The sequence below is a fragment of the Bubalus kerabau genome, chromosome 6 (assembly GCF_029407905.1).
Source record: "Bubalus kerabau isolate K-KA32 ecotype Philippines breed swamp buffalo chromosome 6, PCC_UOA_SB_1v2, whole genome shotgun sequence".
NCBI classification, from domain to species: Eukaryota; Metazoa; Chordata; class Mammalia; order Artiodactyla; family Bovidae; genus Bubalus; species Bubalus kerabau.
The window spans coordinates 73,288,388-73,310,304 of record NC_073629.1 but is presented as its reverse complement, the minus strand read 5'-3'; the positions used below and the strand labels follow the sequence as shown (position 1 = coordinate 73,310,304).

Genomic DNA, 21,917 nt, shown 5'->3' with positions numbered 1-21,917 from the left:
ATAATCAAAACAGTGTTCATATGAAAACTGTACAGAATTGATACATATAAAATTATGGAAGATCAACTAAAAATTTTGAAAAGTTTTTCCACTTATACAAAACAATGAATATGATATAGAAAGAGTTGTGGCCATGAATAAGATAAATAAAAATATAAAATATTCACATTTTCTGAAATTTAAAATATTTTAATGTTATTAAGACTTACAAAGTCACAATTTTAAAAAGTGAAGAGGCTTTTTTCCCTTTTTATAAAGGGAAGAGGCTTTAAAAGAGAGGCCATGTTTTGTGTCAGGTGTATGGTGGAGACTAAGTACCCTCATGGAACAGTGAGAAAAGACTATATAAGACAAGCCAATCGAGGCAGGCAATCAGGAAGGCAGTAGTGCAGTGGGTAGAAGGAAGGGGAAGAGGGAATTCGAGGTGAATAGGCACAGCCAAGGGCATGAAAATCAGACTAATTCTATAGAAAGGAATAAATCTTGCATCTTTCTGATCACACTACTGAAAAATTCAGTGATGTATAAAAATTCTAAAGCTATTAATTGCAGTCAAGTATTGAGATTCTTTTCCAGTAATTTAATTGGGGACCAGAAGACAGGATGGGCGTATTGTAGAAGCAAGGTGTAAGTCACAAGAATGAAGGAAGACAAATTCAGTATTTATGGAGCCAGATATATTTTTGTCCTGTTGATTTTTATAAAACGTTTGCAAAACTGACTCAGGCTTACCATATGCTTAGAAGATCATTTTGCTGTTATTGTTTTTGTTCTTCCAACAAAATAATACACATGGATCTGACATAGTGATAAATTATGCAGTGTATAAAAAGCCTTAACAAAAAGTTTCATACTAGGAATTATGAAAACACCCATGAGCATAATTCACAAAAGAAATACATCTACATATAAACACATCACTGGTTAGTATCAACTATTAAATCACCTTCCTATGAGAAAGTATCCAGGTATATTATATTACAGGGAAAAAGGGTACATTGAAAATGAATTATTTCAAACACCAATAAATGCGGTTAATCTAGAATTAAGTATATTGTTCATACAATGGCATACTTTGTGAATTTTTAAAAAATGTTTAAACTTGGACTTTCTTGGACTTCCAGTGGTTAAGAATCCAGTGGTTAAGTTCAATCCCTGGTCTGGGAAGATTCCACATGCCTTAGAGCAACTAAGTTCGTGTACCATCACTACTGAGCCCATGCTCTATATCTTGGGAGTGGCAACTTCTGAGCCCTCATACCCCAACTACTGAAGCCTGTGTGTCTAGAGCTTGTGCTCTGCAACTAGAGAAATCACTGCAATACGAAACCTGTGCACTTCATAAAAGAGTAGACTCTGCCTGCTGCAACTAGAGAAATCCTGTGTGCAGCAACAAAGACCCAGCACAGCCAACAATAAATTATTTTTTATAAATATTTTAATTTTATATTATAAATGTTAGCTTTCAAGAGATAATTATTTCCTGCGCGACTTAAATGCTAAGTCGCTTTAGTTATGTCCGACTCTGTGACCACATGGACTGTAGCCCTCCTGGCTCCTTCGTCCATAGGGATTCTCCAGGCAAACATACCGGAGTGGGTTGCCATACCCTCCTCCAGGGGATCTTCTCCCATCTGGGGATCAAACCTGCATCTCTTATATCTTCCGAACTGGCAGGTGGTTTCTTTACCACTAGTTTCACCTGCAATACATAACTGCAAAGAACTTGTAGTTTCACAAGCTTTCACAAATCTACCACATAAAGAACTATTCCTGTCATTACAGAGAGGGAATGCAGTCATAATGACCAGCTGAATTCACTCATGCATATAAACACAAATGTCAGGACTAAGGATGGAATTCTCTCTGCAATAAAGCTGGTTTTTCTGCACACATGACGTCCTCCAACCTCATACTCACAGAGTTCTTTCTTACCTCTAATATGGCCCTCATCCTAGTAGCTGAAGCTGTCTGACTACATGCTTTCTCACACTGCAATGTCCTTGAGGGTAGCTTTCAGATCTGCATTTAGCAGTAGGTATTCAACAGCTTCTTATTGAATGTATAAGCACTGTTGCCAGGACCATAAAATCATTGAGAAACATTATCTCCAAGCAAACAGAATTTGTCCATCTTGGACTTCTTGCCATAGATAATAAACTATTACAGGGATGGTTTGAACATCTGTTTTATATCTAATCTCTCATATATAACAATAGTGTTACACAATTAATTTATTTTATAGTACCAAGACAAACTTGATATTTTGTAAATACTTTCTTTACAAACTGAAATTAATTTAAGCACTACTATTCTGGGTTATGGCTCCCTTGGTGGTTCAGTGGTAAAGAATCCTCTTGCAATGTTGCAGGGAAGATCCCCTGGAGAAGAAAGTGGCAACTCACTTCAGTATTCTTGCCTGGGAAATCACTTGGACAGAGGAACCTGATAGCAATTGAAGAGTAATAACACATTCTGGGTTATATATGGATTCTATGGGAAAAAATATTAGTTGATACAAAGTTATCTGCTTATATCTACTATACTGTTTATTATATTTCACTCTTATCTCTGAATGAATTGAAATATAATAATAGAATGTTTACATTTATATGAAAAGGATCCTGCATATGGCTAAAATATAACCAACCTCACACTTGACTTTGTTGTAATTATATTAATGCTGATAAACAGTGTATAAACTTAACAAATGATCATTGATTGTAAAGTTTAAAAGTTGACTGAACATTTATTTTGAGGACAGTAAAGAGATCATCATTAGTCTATCATGTCTATAACCCGTAACACATTATTTCTTTTGGTTGTACAACTAGAAATGACATTGATGATAGTTACCTACACTCCCTTGCTCTAAAGACAAATTGCTTTTCTGATTTCTTCATATGATATTCATTCATCTAATTGCTTTTAGGTCCAACATTCCCTTGAATATATTCTTACTGAAACCATTCTGTCTACATAGCTTTATATTTAGTACAATTCTCATGTTAATATTGTCACTTTAACTGTCTATGGTTTGATTTTACTAATAAACTCACACTGTTGTAAAATATGTGACAGCTCTCAATACTTACTTATCATTTCCTAGTAAATCTCAGAATAAATGAATACAATAAATCCTTTGGAAAAAATAATTATCTTAAGAGAAGAAGAAATTCACTACTCTATAGTTTGTGATTAGTCATTCATTCGTGTCTGACTCTTTGCGACCCCATGGACTATAGCTCACCAGGCTCCTCTTTCCATGGGGATTCTTCAGGCAAGAACACTGGAGTGGGTTGCCATTTCCTCTTTCACTCTATAGTTTAAATAAATAGAATTCAAATAACAGAAAAGCTTATGTACAAAATAGGCTTTTTTAGGAATAAAGGCAATATAATAAAATCACAGGATTTAAAAAATTAAAGATTCCCTGATAGCTCAGTTGGTAAAGAATCTGCCTGCAATGCAGGAGATCCCAGTTCGATTCCTGGGTTAGGAAGATCCGCTGGAGAAGGGATAGGCTACCCACTCAAGTACTCTTGGGATTCCCTTCTGGCTCAACTGGTAAAGAATCTGCCTGCAATGCGGGAGACCTGGGTTGGGAAAATCCCCTGAAGAAGGAAAAGACTAGCCACTCCAGTATTCTGGTCTGGAGAATTTCATGGACTGCATGGGGTCACAAAGAGTCAGACACGACTGAGCGACTTTCACTTCACTTTTTCAGCGTGGCATTTTCCAGATTCTCCTGTAGAACTTGGTTACTGGATGTGATTAAACATTAATTTAATAAAATATGCCTTGATAAAATATGGTTGCTAACTGAAGGAAAGCTACACAGCTCAAAACAGCCTGGAGTTAAAACTCCCCTCCAGGTCCTCCCCACCATTCTATACAGAATAAAACTTTCTCCTTTGAAGAAAGGAATGGACATTAAGATTGATTACATTCAGCTCCCGGCAGATCCCAGTCTCCGACTGGTCTCAGGAATTCCTTGCCCCAATTGTTGAAAGCTGCTGCTACTGCTAAGTCACTTCAGTTGTGTCCAACTCTGTGCGACCCCATAGACAGCAGCCCACCAGGCTCTGCCATCCCTGGGATTCTCCAGGCAAGAACACTGGAGTGGGTTGCCATTTCCTTCTCCAGTGCATGAGAGTGAAAAGTGAAAGTGAAGTAGCTCAGTCTCTTCGTGACCCCATGGACTGCAGCCTACCAGGCTCCTCCATCCATGGGATTTTCCAGGCGAGAGTACTGGAGTGGGTTGCCATTGCCTTCTCCATGTTGAAAGCTAACTGATCAAAAATAATCATGAATAAAAACAGACTCCCTCAAAATGATGTATCTCCGCATATATATGTTTTCTATATATACCTACTCTCTTCTTGACTTAGCGCAGCAGCCCAATAATCTGACTGCCGCCCCTTCTCATCTCATTAAAGGTATCTGTTCCTGTAAAGTGCTGGTCTCATTCTTTTTCCAAACCTTGTCTTCTCTAACTCCCTTACCTTACACTAACCATAACATACAATGCCACCTTAGAAATTAACCTTGAACACTAGCATACTAAATACCATAAAAATCCTGAAGTGTTAGATTTTATTTAAATGAAGGCTTCTTTATTTGATCACTGAGACCTTTCCTATTATGTATATTAAAGTCTAGTTTTCCAAAGCACCATTTGTGATACAAAGATTTAGTCTGCAGTGCTTCTAAACCATGGCCTCAGAACATCTGACACTCCTCCTGTTTAGAGGAGTCCCCATACCTTGAATCTACTGGCTCATTACTGGTGGGCTTATTTGTCCAGTAAAGTAAGGCATAGTGATCTCTGTGACTTATGATGCTAAATCCTAAAGGCCATGCAGCTTCATCCTGGCTCAAACACATGCACTTGAGAAGTTTCCTCTCAGAACTCAAATTCTAGGTTCTAAGAACCCTAAATAGAAATCTTGCATCTATGTACTTTAGTCAACAATCTCGTTTGTCCCCAACCCTGGAGTCATCCCAGGCTACATGTTAGACATATGAGTAAAGATGCCCCTAGATTAGCTCTGTCCAAGAGAACATTCTGTGATGATAGAAACGTCATATATATATACACACTGGCCAAGGAGTCATCACTAGCCACATGTGGCTATTGAACATTTGAAATATGGCTGGTATGACTGAAGAACTAAAGTATTAATTATATTTAGTTAATGTAAATTTTAATATAAATGGTTGGTACTCTGTTGGAAATTGGCAGATAATTCTAGCCCCCAGCCATTTGTATCACCCTCTGCTGCTTCCCAGAGATCATAGGGAAAAGACAAGTCATCTTGCTTTATCTTGTCCAAGTTCATGAGCTACAAATCCTATGAGGACTTTTGTATTACTCCGCAAAGTTTGGAGTAATTTGCCATGCAGCAATAGATAACTAAAATGGAATTCCAACCTCTTAAGTATTAGATAAAAACTGAGGTCCAAAAATTATGCTTTGCACATCGTTCTGTTATTGGATTCTGGGAAAAGAATATAATACAGAAAAGAGTAAATCCTACCAGCAATGGACTCTTTTAATAATGTTATCAAACTTGGAAACCTGAAAGACTATGATGAGTGACAGTTCTCTTCTACTTAATGGACTCCTGAAATGTGGTATATGAGTGTCCAGAAGAATGACTATCATTCCATTAGTCAAATACAGGTCCTGCTTATTGTATAATATTATCTTCCCTTAAAATGGAAAATTTTGAATTAAAACTACTTCTGTAGAAATTATAACACTAAATAGAAAGTGATACATAGTCACTAAATATTAACAAAAGACATCATAATAATCCTGATACTCCTCTCCCACTCCTCAAAAAAAAAAAGTTATGATCAGTTTACCACTCAAGCCTTCACTACAGTTTTGATAACTTATATGGGAGAAATAAAAATAAACCATGTTTTATCTTTAAAAAAATAAGTGAAATATCTTTTTTTTTCATTTCTGATGTACTCAGTATATAACTTAAAAGTATCAGAGAGTAAATTAGCAACACAAATAAACAACATCCCCATCTCTCAGCAGCCTGACAGCTTTGTTATGGTTTACAGTTTCCAAGGAAAGTCTCAGCACCAAGATATTGATTTGGCCACTGCACTTTTCTAATTATTATCAATGCAGTCCCTCCAGTTAATCCCTTCATTCTCACAGTAAGAGTAGCCTTCAGTTTAAATTCATTATGCTGATAAATGACAACATTACAGCTGCATGACAATTTCTTTAATTAAAAAAAATTTTTTTACAAAGATTAGAGGACTATTGCATGCTTAAGTATATCAAATTGACTGCTAAAGTTTCTGTCTCCCAAGAACTCAACGTTCCACTGATGTATGCATCCAACATTTCTGTCTAAGTTTTAAAAAGTAGGTTCCTCTTTAATAACATTTATCTTGAGGATCATGTCAGTAGGAATGACCCTGTAAAGAAATCTGGTCAGGAAATATGTCAAATTCATTGACCTTTTTTCCTAATGTATGGTTAGGTTATTTCAGAGGTAACGAAAGGAGGTGGGAAAGTGGAGGATGCTATTTAAAATGGGGTCAAAAAAATTATCTGATAAAGTGCCTTAAGTATCTGCAAGAAGAGTTCCATGCAGGAGATACAGAAATACAAATACACTGAATTATGTGCTCTTTAGATGTAATATTTTATGCAATACTCATAACTTCCCCATGAGGTGAAAAGTGAAAGTGTTAATTGCTCTGTTTTGTCTGATGCTTTGCGACCCCATGGACTGTAGTCCACCAGGATCCTCTGTCCAAGGGGTTCTCCAGGTATGAACACTGGAGTGGGTAGCCAGTGCCTTCCCCAGGGGATTTTCCCAACCCAGGGATCGAATCTGGGTCTCCTACATTGCAGGCACATTCTTTACCAGGGTGAAAAGTGAAAGTTGCTCAGTTGTGTCTGACTCTTTGTGAGCCCATGGATTATACAGTCCATGGAATTCTCCAGACCAGAATACTGGAGTGGGTTGCCATTCCCTTCTCCAGGGATTTTCCCAACAAAGGGATTGAACCCAGGTCTCCGGCATTGCAGACAGATTATTTACCAGCTGAGCCACCATAGGTAGGTCCTATTAAAAGTAAAATCATTCTTATTTCTGTATGAATAAATTCAAGCTTACAAAACTAGGTAATTTGCAACCTCACTGAGGTTTTACAGTGTATTACAATTTGAAGTAAAAGATGTTTCTTTTTACAGAGCTCTCTGTATTCACTGCAAACTGATGTTTCCTCTGATACTTGAAACAGAGAAAAGGAGACAGAGACAGAGATGAAGATAGATATGAAGAGAGAGGCAAAAACTCAAGTACACTTAAAATTTACTTGATAATTTATTTCCATCTAAACACAGTTTATTTCTAGGTTTAACATAATATATCCAAGATGAGTTAAGTAAACATTATGCAAAGACATGAGTGATTATGATAACTATTGCCATGATTTATGTTATAGACTATTAATTTTTTCCAATGACTTTAAAAATGATGCCTTTCAATTTATTTTGGAATGTTTTTCAGTAGTTTTCTCTAATAGTTTTGAATAAGGGAGTGAATGAAGACATCTGAACATAAAGGAAAGACCTGATTACAAAGCTGAATTTTATGGCCCTGTGTTTTTCCATCAGACAACAGAAATCTAACAGATGTGCACTGAATAAGTGAATGTCTATGCTTTTATATACATGTTGGGCAGTAGTAGCTGAGGCCTTCAAGCAGTATCTATATCATATAGTAAAAAAAAAAAAGTTTTATAATTAAAAACAATAGTCTTTGTACTGTTATTACTGATGAACAAAAAAAAGAATCAATAATATTCTTGTTAATGCTTCTGTCAAAATTTTTAAGTATTTTAACATATTTTGCACACTAAGTAAATAAATTGGTAATACATTTTAGAAAGTATTCATTAAAATAATTCAAAAAGAACACATCTGGGCTTTATTAAGACAATTTTAAAATATCTTTAAAAATTCTGTATGCTAAAATTACAGGTTCAGTACTATTATAATTACCATGTACTATTTTACCATGTATATATTTCCTCATATAATTCTTACAACAGTCTTGTGGAAATGTCTATTATTATTTACAGATGAATGAAGTGAGGAACAGAGAAGTAACTTATTAAAGATTTCCTCAGGAATAAATGACAGAACTTAATGTGAACTCAGGACTGCCTGACTCAAGTAACTGTAAATTATTATTCATAACACAGTGTCCATTTCTCATCAGTTGAATTAAATGAGATAAATTTATAGTGTTAGCTATAAATAATAATAAATAAAGTTACCTTATGATTGTCAAAACTAGAATGTACATCAAACTATTTAAATATGAGTTCTATACTAGTATATTTGAAAGTACCTTGTTAATGTTTATATTTTTTAATAAAAATCAATTTTAATATATATAACCTCTCAACTTATCATATAGTGACTGAATAAAAGAAACTATTCATCAAAATTCCCCTAACATTATATCCTATGTTTTGCAGGTTATTTTTATGAATAGAAACAGAGACTGAAAAATAAGAAAAAAACATAGTTAAGAAATTAAGACTATTTCTAAATATTTGCCATTTATAAATTTATATATTAGGTATATGTTCAGTATCAGTAACAGGTATCTAGTATGTATATATATATACACACACACACACACACACACACACATATTTTACTATGGGGCTCTATCAGAATTATCTACTACTGCTTTATTGACTACACCAAAGCTTTTGACTGTGTGGATCATAACAAACTGAGGAAAATTCTTCAAGAGATGGGAATACCAGACCACCTGCCCTGCCTCCTGAGAAAACTACACAGGTCAAGAAGCAACAGTTAGAATTGGACATGGAACAAGAGACTGGTTCCAAATCGGGAAAGGAGTACATCAAGGCTGTATAATGTCACCCTGCTTATTTAACTTATATGCAGTGTACATCATGAAAAATGCCAGGCTGGATTGAGCACAAACTGGAATCAAGATTGCTGGGAAAAATATCAATAACCTGAGATATGCAGATGATACCACCCTTATGGCAGAAAGCAAAGAACTGAAGAGCCTCTTGATGAAAGTGAAAGAGGAGAGTCAAAAAGTTGGCTTAAAACTGAACATTCAGAAAACTAAGATCATGGCATCTGGTCCCATCACTTCATGGCAAATAGATGGGGAAACCATAGAAACAGTGTCAGACTTTATTTTTGGGGCCCCAAAATCACTGCAGATGGTGACTGCAGCCATGAAATTAAATGACGCTTGCTCCTTGGAAGAAAAGCTATGACCAACCTAGACAGCATATTAAAAAGCAGAGACATTGCTTTGTCAACAAAGGTCCATCTAGTCAAAGCTATGTTTTTTCCAGTAGTCATGTATGGATGTGAGAATCGGACTATAAAGGAAGCTGAGCACCGAAGAATCAATGCTTTTGAACTGTGGGGTTTGAGAAGACTCAAGAATCCCTTGGACTGCAAAAAGATCCAACCAGTCAATCCTAAAGGAAATTAGTCCTGAATATTCATTGGAAGGACTGATACTGAAGCTGAAACTCCAATACTTTGGCCACATGATGTGAAGAACTGACTCACTGGAAAAGACCTGGAAAAGACCCTGATGCTGGGAAAGATTGAAGGCAGCCGAGGAGAAGGGAACAACAGAGGATGAAATGTGGGATTGCATCACCAACTTGATGGACATGAGATTGAACAAGATCCAGGAGTTGGTAATGGACAGGGAAGTCTGGTGTGCTGTAGTCCAAGGAGTCACAAAGAGTTGGACATTACTCAGCTGATTTTGGTTAGTAATTTTTATTTCTTTAAAACTGGTCATTTCATGTCATTACTTATTGTATGACAGAGAGAAAAAAATCAAATCTTGGGCAGGGCAATTACTCTTCCCAGTAATTAGGATCAAATTTAACCCAAATTAACTCCCAGTTTTGACTCAAAATGATTGATATTTGATGATTTTGAAAGAGCATATGTTTTTGAGAATTTACAGAATTATATTAAGGTGAGCTTATAGGAAGGAATTGACTTAGCAAGGAAAATACATTTTAGAATACAAGACTTAGGAAGACAAATTTTAGGGAAAAAAAAAAAAACTTATGGCTTAAACATATTATAGTCTAAGTAGCCACAGATATTGTCAGAGTGGAAGTAAAAGGAGAGCAAATCTTCAGAATATCTAATGGCTTAATCAGGATCTAAACTTTTATGGAAGTGGGTATTTATGTTATGTATCTTTAAAATAAACTACAAATTATGAATTTTTTAATCATTCAAAAGGCAACTATTGTTAGAAGCAGAAAATTGTAGACATAGTTCAAATGTCAGTTTGCTATCATAGATCTTTTTAAAAATAAGAACATCAGGAATAAATGACTAAAAATGAGAGATCAAGCAAAAACCTAAGTATCAAAAAGTTACATATGAAACATGTGCCCTCTTTGTGTTCAAAATCAATACTTCACAGAAGACATATAACTGCTTTCTGGGCCATTAATGTTATCAGGGCACAGACTTTAGTGAATATTTAGAGAATAATGATCTTCTCAATGGCAAATTTTATAATCTTCAACTCCTAATTATCTAGGGGAAGTTTACATTTGATTCCATATAAATTCATACATTCAGAAATTCTCAAGTTTCATTAGATTGATTGACCTTTGGTCATAACCAGCTATACTTATCAGTTACATACAGCTATTAAAAATAAATAATTATGCTCACAATATACTCTTCAAATACTTATTTCTTGGTAAAATGATGGTATTCCTATTCATAATGCCTTTTGAAATTAAAAAAGGAAGTGCTTCAGAAACTAAATGACTTTTTTCATGTATATTTACTTTTATATTTCTGAGCTCTATATTTCTAACAAAACAAAGTATTGTTTCTGTTACACTTCTATAACTTTAAAAATGGTACAAAGAACTGTAAGGGCTTAATTATTATAATAACTTAACTGGCAAATTGACTATCTATTCCATTTTCAAATAACAGCTACCAAATGGATCTCCTTCAGAAAAAAATAAAACCTGCATGCATGCAAAGCATTTGATATCAACACACTATAGTTAAATCACAAATTTAATAGTAATCATGACCTAAATGAGAAGACAACATTGAAAACAGTCTGGACTTTGGAATCAAAGCTGGAACACGCACTGCTGTGTTTGATGGTTTTCAAACCTTAGACAAGTGAATTAATTTTCTTGGAACTTAGTTTCCTTCTCTAAAATGAGAATGATAAAAGCCTACCCCATGGAAACAAGTGGGAGAGTGAGCAGAAATGTTATAAAACACAGTGCCTAATAAATAATGAGCACTTAATAAGTGGTAGAGGAAGTTGCTTAAATTGAATCATTCTGATTGCTATTCCCAGAGTTCTCTATGGGTAAGAAGTGCTTGCTGGGAAAATACCTCCAAAACAGACAGATCGAGGCAAATGGTAATGTCCATTCTGATGATGAAACCATGAAGGAAAAGTTTGGGAGGAGATTGCTTTGCATGAAATAAGAAAAATAAAAAATAAATAAAATAAAATAAAAGAATAGAAATAAGAAAAATCATTTTGTTCCCAAGAAGGAAGGATCAGGAAAACCAGGATTGGTATTACAAAGCTGGAGAATATATAGGGAAACAGGCATTGACATTGTTTGGAGTGATGGGGCTTAAAAAGAAAAATTCACAATACTGAGACTGTGAATGTTTATGTTACATTTGGAGTGTTTGGCTTTGCTTAGATCCTTCCTTTACCATAACAAACCTTTTGCTTAAACAGTTTTACCTAGTGGAAATCAAGTAAAAGACACTGGTTAATGTGGTATGGATAAGTGATTGCATATTTGCAAACAAGCATGAGTGAGCTTTAAAAAAGTCTCTGTGAATTCACAAAGTATTGGAAAAGGTTTGATTTCCTAGGACGTGTACCCATAGTTTTAGCCAGTGATAATCAGAGCACGACAAGTAACAGTCCAGACAATGGAGCCACACTTTCTGACTTAAGAATATTGCCCTCTCCTAAAGATGTCCTTTTCATTATAGGGGACTGGCATGCAAAAGTAGGAAGTAAAGAAATATCTGGAGTAACAGGCAAATTTGGCCTTGGAGTACAGAATGAAGCAGGGCAAAAGCTAACAGAGTTTTGCCAAAACACCACATGGGTCATAGCAAACACCCTCTTCAACAACACAAGAGAAGACTCTACACATGGACATCACCAGATCGTCAATATCAAAATCAGATTGATTATATTATTTGCAGCCAAAGATGGAGAAGCTGTATACAGTCAGCAAAAACAAGACCGGGAGCTGACTGTGGCTCAGATCATGAACTCCTTATTGCCAAATTCAGACTTAAATTGAAGAAAGTAGGGAAAACCACTAGATCATTCAATGACCTAGTGATTCACGACCTAAATCAAATCCCTTACCATTATACAGTGGAAGTGAGAAATCGATTCAAGGGATTAAATCTAATAGACAAAGTGCCTGAAGAAATATGGATGGAGGTTCACTACATTGTACAGGAGGCAGGGATCAAGACCACCCTCAAGAAAAGAAATGCAAAAAGGCAAAATGGTTCTCTGAGGAGATTTTACAAATAACTGTGAAAAGAAGAGAAGCTCAAGGCAAAGGAGAAAAGGAAAGATATACCCATCAGAATACAGAGTTCCAAAGAATAGCAAGGAGAGATAAGAAAGGGTTCCTAAGGGATCAGTGCAAAGAAATAGAGGAAAACAACAGAATGGGAAAAACTAGATATCTCCTCAAGAAAATTAGATATACCAAGGTAATATTTCATGCAAAGATGAGAACAATAAAGGATAGAAATGGTAAAGACCTAACCAAAGCAGAAGATATTAAGAGGTGGCAAAAATATACAGAAGACCTGTACAAAAAAGATCTTCATGACCCAGATAATCACGATGGTGCAGTCATTCACCTAGAGCCGGACATCTTGGAATGTAAAGTCAAGTGGGCCTTAGGAAACATCACTATGAACAAAGCTAGTGGAGGTGATGGAATTTCAGTTGAGCTATTTCAAATCCTAAAAGATGATGTTGTTAAAGTGTTGTGCTCAATATGCCAGCATTCTCCTGGCAATCTTGATTCCAGCTTGTGTTTCATCCAGCCCAGTGTTTCTCATGATGTACTCTGCATATAAGTTAAATAAGCAGAGTGATAATATACAGCCTTGACGTACTCCTTTTCCTATTTGGAAACAGTCTGTTTTTCCATGTCGAGTTCTAACTGTTGCTTCCTGAACTGCATACAGGTTTCTCAAGAGGCAGCTCAGGTGGACTGGTATTCCTATCGCTTTCAGAATTTTCCACAGTTTATTGTGATGCACACAGTCAAAGGCTTTGGCATAGTCAATAAAGCAGAAATAGATGTTTCTCTGGAACTCTGTTGCTTTTTCAATGATCCATTGGATGTTGGGCTGGATGAAGCACAATCTGGAATCAAGATTGCCAGGAGAAATAAAAATAATGTCAGATATGCAGATGACACCACCCTTATGGTAGAAAGTGAAGAAGAACTAAATAGCCTCTTGATGAATGTGAAAGAGGGGAGTGAAAAAGTTGGCTTAAAACTCAAAAATCAGAAAACTAAGATCATGGCATCTGGTCCTATCACTTGATTGCAAAAAGATAGGGAAACAGTGGAAACAGTGTCAGACTTTATTTTTTGGGCTCCAAAATCACTACAGATGGCGATTGCAGCCATGAAATTAAAAGACGCTTACTCCTTGGAAGAAAAGTTATGACCAGCCTAGATAACATATTAAAAAGCAAAGACACTACTTTGCCAACAAAGGTCCGTCTAGTCAAGGCTATGGTTTTTCCAGTGGTCATGTATGGATGTGAGAGTTGGACCAAAAAGAAAGCTGAGCGCCGAAGAACTGATGCTTTTGAATTGTGATGTTGGAGAAGACTCTTGAGAGTCCCTTGGACTGCACGGAGATCCAACCAGTCCTTCCTAAAGAAGATCAGTCCTGGGTGTTCATTGCAAGGACTAATGTTGAGGCTGAAACTCCAAAACTTTGGCCACCTCATACAAAGAGCTGACTCATTGGAAAAGACCCTGATGCTGGGCAAGATTGAGGGCAGGAGGAGAAGGGGACAACAGAGGATGAGATGTTTGGATGACATCATCGACTTGATGGACGTGGGTCTGAGTTGACTCTGGGAGTTGGTGATGGATCCGGAGGCCTGGCATGCTGTGGTTGATGGGGTCACAATCACTGGACATGGACAATGTCCACAATGAATGGACACGACTGAGCAACCGAACTGAATCCCTATTTTAACTTCAAACAGCTTCAAACAATATTTTAAAGATTTTTATATTTAATGTAATACATAACCTATTTTTCTTTTATGAGAGAAATTACAAACAGTACCCTTAATTATACTCCTGCAAATAGGGCATTTCCTTAGAGAAGGGGCACATTTCCAGCATACTATCAGATGACTGAGAGTAATAAATACAATAGAAACTTCTTTGCCCATACACACTTTACATGTTCTTCTTGCAGGCTTCCCAGTGACAGACCTAATCCAAACATCTGTTGGATTATACTTCATATTCTTTTCCACAAACAAGTTCTTATATAATGTAGGATCAATTTCTTTAAGACAGTTTTGAAGATGTTGGAGGCATATCTTCAAAACGGTATCAATCAGTTCTCTTGCTTGTAAAGATATCTGTGTTTTTTGCTTACTAATATCATGTTCCTGTTTATTAATTACATTGGCCTTTAAAAGATTATCCAGGATAGGAAGAACACACATCAACTGTTGAAAAAGAGCCGTTCTATTTCTCCAAAGTAATGGCAAATCATGCAGAAGCGTGCTGGCTGCGACAGACTGTGCAGAAGCATGGCCAAGAGGAGCTACCCCTCGCCCAAAGTCAGGGGTAGTTACCAAGAGTGCCAGGCTGCGTTGGCACAGGAGCAGCTGAGGAGCTACCCCACGTCCGAGGTCAGGGGTGGTGGCTGAGATGAGCTACCCCATGCCATAGGTCAGGGGAGGCAGCCAAGAGGAGCAACCCCACATCCAAGGAGTGGTGGCTGCAAGGGTGAAGGAGGGACAAAGAGGAGCTACTCCACATTCAAGGTCAGGAGGGGTGGCCATGAGGAGATATCCCTCATCCAAGGTAAGGAGCAGACAGCTGAGCTTTGCTGGAGCAAACATGGAGAGATACCCCACGTAAAAGGTAAGAGAAACCCAAGTAGATGGTAGGTGTTGCAAAAGGGCATCAGAGGGCAGACACACTGAAACCATGATCACAAAAAACTAGCCAATCTGATCACATGGACCATAGCCTTGTCTAACTCAATGAAACGAAGCCATGCCATGTTGGGCCACCCAAGATAGGAGGGTCATGGTGGAGAAGTCTGACAGAATGTGGTCCACTGCAGAAAGGAATGGCAAACCACTTCAGTTTTCTTGCCTTAAAAACCCCATGAACAGTATGAAAAGGCAAAATGATAGGATACTGAAAGGGGATCCCTGGGTTGGTAGGTGCCCAATATGCTACCGGAGATCAGTGGAGAAATAACTCCAGAAAGAATGAAAGGATGGAGCCAAGGCAAAACAATACCCAGTTGTGGATGTGACTGGTGATAGAAGCAAGGTCCGATGTTGTAAAGAGCAATATTGCATAGGAACCTGGAATGTCAGGTCCATGAATCAAGGCAAATTGGAAGTGGTCAAACAGGAGATGGCAAGAGTGAACGTTGACATTCTAGCAATCAGCGAACTAAAATGGACTGGAATGGGTGAATTTAACTCAGATGACCATTATATCTACTACTGTGGGCAGGAATCCCTTAGAAGAAATAGAATAGCCATCATGGTCAACAAAAGAGTCCAAAATACAGTACTTGGATGCAATCTCAAAAACGACAGAATGATCTCTGTTCGTTTCCAAGGAAAATCATTCAATATCACGGTAATTCAAGCCTATGTCCCAACCAGTAATGCTGAAGAAGCTGAAGTTGAACAGTTCTATGAAGACCTACAAGACCTTTTAGAACTAAAACCCAAAAAAGATGTCCTTTTTATTATAGGGGACTAGAATGCAAAAGTAGGAAGTCAAGAAACACCTCAAGTAACAGGCAAATTTAGCCATGGAATACGGAATGAAGCAGGGCAAAGGCTAATAGAGTTTTGCCAAGAGAACGCATTGGTAATAGCGAACACCCTCTTCCAACAACACAAGAGAAGACTCTACACATGGACATCACCAGATGGTCAACACCAAAATCAGATTGATTATATTCTTTGCAGCCAAAGACGGAGACGCTCTATACAGTCAGCAAAAACAAGACCAGGAGCTGACTGTGGCTCTGATCATGAACTCCTTATTGCCAAATTCAGACTTAAATTGAAGAAAGTAGGGAAAACCAATAGACCATTCATGTATGACCTAAATCAAATCCCTAATGATTACACAGTGGAAGTGAGAAATAGATTTAAGGGACTATATCTGATAGACAGAGTGCCTGATGAACTATGGATGGAGGTTCATGACATTGTAAGGAGACAGGGATCAAGACCATCCCCATGGAAAAGAAATGCAAAAAAGCAAAATGGCTGCCTGGGGAGGCCTTACAAATAGCTGTGAAAAGAAGAGAAGTGAAAGCAAAGGAGAAAAGGAAAGATACACTCATTTGAATGCAGAGTTCCAAAGAATAGCAAGGAGAGATAAGAAAGCCTTCCTCAGCGATTAATGCAGAGAAATACAGGAAAACAACAGAATGGGAAAGACGGGAGATCTCTTCAAGAAAATGAGAGATACCAAGGGAACATTTCATGCAAAGATGGGCTCAATAAAGGACAGAAATAGTATGGACCTAACAGAAGCAGAAAATATTAAGAAGAGATGGCAAGAATACACAGAAGAACTGTACAAATAAGAGCTTCACAACCAAGATAATCACGATGGTGTGATCACTCAGCTAGAGCCAGACATCTTGGAAGTGAAGTCAAGTGGGCCTTAGAAAGCATCACTACAAACAAAGCTAGTGGAGGTGATGGAATTCCAATTGAGCTCTTTCAAATCCTGAAGGATGATGCTGTGAAAGTGCTGCACTCAATATGCCAGCAAATTTGGAAAACTCAGCAGTGGCCACAGGACTGGAAAAGTTCAGTTTTCATTCCAATCCCAAAGAAAGGCAATGCCAAAGAATGCTCAAACTACTGCACAATTGTACTCATCTTACATGCTAGTAAAGTAATGCTCAAAATTCTGAAAGCCTGTCTTCAGTAGTACGTGAATCCTGAACTTCCAGATGTTCAAGCTGGTTTTAGCAAATGCAGAGGAACCAGAGATCAAATTGACAACATCCGCTGGATCACTGAAAAAGCAAGTGAGTTCCAGAAAAACATCTATTTCCGCTTTATTGACTATGCCAAAGCCTTTGACTGTGTGGACCACAATAAACTGTGGAAAATTCTGAAAGTGATGGGAACACCAGACCACCTGACCTGCCTCTTGAGAAACCTATATGCAGGTCAGGAAGCAACAGTTAGAACTGGACATGGAACAACAGACTGGTTCCAAATAGGAAAAGGAGTACGTCAAGGCTGTATATTGTCACCCTGCTTATTTAAATTGTATGCAGAGTACATCATGAGAAACGCTGGCCTGGATGAAGCACAGCTGGAATCAAGATTGCCAGGAGAAATATCAATAACCTCAGATATGCAGATGACAGCACCCTTATGGCAGAAAGTGAAGAGGAATTAAAGAGACTCTTGATGAAAGCGAAAGAAGAGAGTGAAAAAGTTGGCTTAAAGCTCAACATTCAGAAAACTAAGATCATGGCATCTGGTCCCATCACTTCATGGCAGAAAAATGGGGAAACAGTGGAAACAGTGTCAGACTTTATTATTTTGGGCTCCAGATCACTGCAGATGTTGATTGCAGCCATGAAATTAAGAGATGCTTACTCCTTGGAAGGAAAGTTATGACCAACCTAGATAGCATATTCAAAAGCAGAGACATTACTTTGCCAACAAAGGTCGGTCTAGTCAAGGCTATGGTTTTTCCAGTAGTCATGTATGGATGTGAGAGTTGGACTCTGAAGAAAGCTGAGAACCGAAGAATTGATGCTTTTGAACTGTGGTGTTGGAGAAGACTCTTGAGAGTCCTTTGGACTGCAAGGAGATCCAACCAGTCCATCCTAAAAGAGATGAGTCCTGGGTTTTCATTGGAGGGCTAATGCTGAAGCTGAAACTCCAATACTTTGGCCACCTCATGTGAAGAGTTGACTCATTCAAAAAGACGCTGATGCTGGGAGGGATTGGGGGCAGGAGGAGAAGAGGACGACAGAGGATGAGATGGCTAGATGGCATCACTAACTTGATGGACATAAGTCAGAGCGAACTCCAGGTGTTGGTGATGGACAGGGAGCCCTGACGTGCTGTGATTCATGGGGTCACAAAGAGTCAGACACGACTGAGTGACTGAACTGAACTGAACTGAATGGCAAATCATCTGATGCTATTTCTTCAGTTTGTCTTTCATTGTCTTCCTCTTTTTCTTCTTCTCTTTTTTCATCTTCAGCAATAAGAAGTCCTGATACAATATCATTAACTGTTTTTAACTTCATCCAGTTTTTAGGATCCTACTCTGAACTCTAAAACTGGTCCGCTTTACCAGTCTTCTACTAGAGCCCATTTCCAAGGCAGGTTTAACCACAGGTATATTCATCATGACTACATCATCTGAAGAACTTTCTCCTGGTCCAAAATGAACAATTGGTGGATCAGCATTTTCAACTCCAGGAGTATTTGAAGTTGACAACAGCTGTTCAGAAGATGAAGTTATCTAATTTGAATCTCATCACTGCTCTTTCATGCATATCAAAAACTCATACCTTGGAAAACACTTGGAGTGTTCTACCCATGGGTTATCTCCAGATTTCCAACATCTTAAGCCACCATCATAACAAAAGTACTCGACATCATCATTACGACCTACATGATAGAAACCAGCACTTGCAAGGCTGAACTGATACAGTCGATGGCCAGCACGTAAATGTTCTCAGTCAAGCTGCATGTGCCTGCATGCTCAAATTTTAAATGCTGAACCTCTGCATTTCCAGAGAATTTCCAAAAATGGACAGTTGGGGAAAAGTCTCCAGTGCTCTAGCATAACATCATCCTTTGGTTTCCAGTTATTTAGCATCTCACCACGAAACAGGTAGGCAAAACAGGCTACCCTATCTCCAGGTCCTATGTAATAAAAGCCTGCTGCTGCTGCTGCTACTGCTAAGTCACTTCAGTCGTGTCTGACTTTGTGCGACCCTGTAGATAGCAGCCCATCAGGCTCCCCCGTCCCTGGGATTCTCCAGGCAAGAACACTAGAGTGGGTTGCCATTTCCTTCTCCAATATGTAATAAAAGCCAGCTCTTACTAATTCTGATGGTGAAAGAAAGGTTAATGGCCACATTTGGTAAGTAAGAAATCTCACTTCTTCAGTAGTCATGGCATAACTGTAGGAGTTAGTCCTCAATGGGGAAAAGTCTTCAACTGCTCTAGAAGTAATAGGGTTTGGTGAAAGGTTGGAAGAAGAACCACTGAATGCACTACTATGTTCCAAAGTGGATGATAATGAATGAGTAAAACTGTTTTTCATTGGAGAAGAAGCATTTTTAGAAGTGGATTCCAGATTAGTAACAGAAACTAGATTCTGAATAAAGCTACAGCTAGGATACAGTTGTTTATGCTTCTCAATAGGATTTTCTCCTTATTTCCAGTTATCCAGCATCAGGCTACAACAGAAGCATTTGACCTTGTTATTCACACCAGTGTAATAAAAAACCAGCATGAGCAAGACTCCTTCCTGAGACAGGAACACCGGTGGGAAAAGCTGAATATGTATACTGAATATGCAGCTGAATATCAAGACGTGGTAGAGTTCATATGAAAAGTATGTCATTTTTTGTTTGTTGCCAATTGTCCAATTTGACAAGATTGTGCTATCTTCCATCACACTATAAATTTTTCGATACAAGGGATCCGGGACAAATCTTTGGGAGGTAGTTTTGTACATGAGTGATTTTACTTTTGACAGCTAAAATCCTTTACATGAACTTTTTCTTCTGCCCATAGAATTTTGACATGAATAATATCACTCATGCCAATAGAGTTTTGACATGAATAATATCACTCATGCTACAGTGGGCTTCCCTGGTGGCTCAAACAGTAAAGAATCTGCAGTAATGTGGGAGACCCGAGTTTGATCCCTGGGTCAGGAAATCCCCCTGGAGAAAGGAATGGTGACTCACTCCAGCATTATTCTTGGAGAATTCCATGGACCGAAGAGCCTGGTCAGCTACAGTCCACAGGGTCACAATGAGTTGGACACAACTGAGCGAATAACACACACACACATGCTATAGTAATGCTTAAGCAAGATGATCCTGGAATCTATAGTATTAGCTCTTATTGATATTTTTAGTTTATAGTTAGATAATTACACAGAGATGTGAACATATGTCAATCAACATTTTAATTGTAAATGTCAGTTTAGTTATCAAGAGATAACTCTATTATGTAATATCTTTAAATAGGTCAGAATTATATAAATTTCATATTTTTCCAAAATAAATCATCCAAATCTCCACAAAGGTAACATATATCAATTGAGAATTTTTAATCTTTATTACAAAAGCAATGCTAAAGTCTGAAACATGTAAAATTATAGTATGGAAGATACACTTAAACTAATTGTTAACTCCTTTAGTGTTATATTCATGTGAATCAATATATCATTTTATTCGGGGTTTTTTTTCAGTTGATTTTTAAAGAGACCTAATGATCACAGTTTTTAATGTATTCTAAAATGCCTGTAAATGAAAATTTGTATAGAGAATTAAATTCAGCTTCTGATTTCACCAGGACTTCCCTGGTGGCTCAGATGGTAAAGCATCTGCTTACTTTATGAGGCAGACCCAGGTTCAATCCCTGGGATGGGAAGATCTCCTGGAAAAGGAAATGACAACCCACTCCAGTATTCTTGCCTGGAAAATCCCATGGATGGAGAAGCCTGGTAGGCTACAGTCCATGGTGTCGCAGAGTCGGACATGACTGAGCAACTTCACTTTCACTTCTGATTTCAAAGACATTTTCCCAAATAAGAAAATCTGTTCCAAAATGTAATGCAAATTACATTTCTAAATTCCACATTTTTCTAAGACATTCTGCTTTTATCAAAAAGCAGATTTTGTACAATAAATTGTACACTGTGTAATTTTTCTAGTCGTTCCCTTTAAGAAGTTAGAAAAATGAACAATCAATTCACATGATCTTTACACATTTGCTCAGTACATTAGAATATATAGTATAGATAATCACTAGTTTAGTGGGAGTTCTTTGATTGCAGAGGACTTAACTGCTTAAGTAACCACATTGAGTAAGATACATTGCAGATTTCACTTCTAGAAATATTACATGAATCATTTGATATCACATGAATCAAACTAATTCTAGCAAAGCAAGTAGTCCAAAGTTCAATTAAAAGTTAAAATCTGCTCTTTAAGGATAGAATTACCTATATCCCTTGAAAATTCTCTTTAGCTTAAAGATACATCTGATTTCAAAAATTATTTATATCTAATACCTAACTTTCAAAAACCTATAGTGCTGATTGGTACAAATAACACTTACGAAGCTATCTGTAGAACTCTGTTTCTAAAAACTGATTTGCTAATATTAGGTAATCCCAGATATGTTTCAAATGCATTTCACAAGTTATCTAATAGAGAAATCAATCATGGTGTTCTTCGTTACAAACAAAAATATAGACTTGTTGAATTAATATAAACAAAGAAAAAATGGCCTTTAGCTAGTTCTTGAATCTCAGAT

The 21,917-nt window shown here is 37.3% G+C and overlaps 1 protein-coding gene and 1 pseudogene across 3 annotated transcripts in view; both read right to left on the bottom strand.

Annotated features, from left to right (window-relative positions):
- Positions 1-21,917, bottom strand: part of NEGR1 (neuronal growth regulator 1) — a 1,047,432-nt gene that overhangs the window by 976,172 nt on the left and 49,343 nt on the right. The gene's annotated exons all lie outside the window — the stretch shown is intronic.
- LOC129655824 (baculoviral IAP repeat-containing protein 2-like) lies at positions 11,809-20,103 on the bottom strand (annotated as a pseudogene).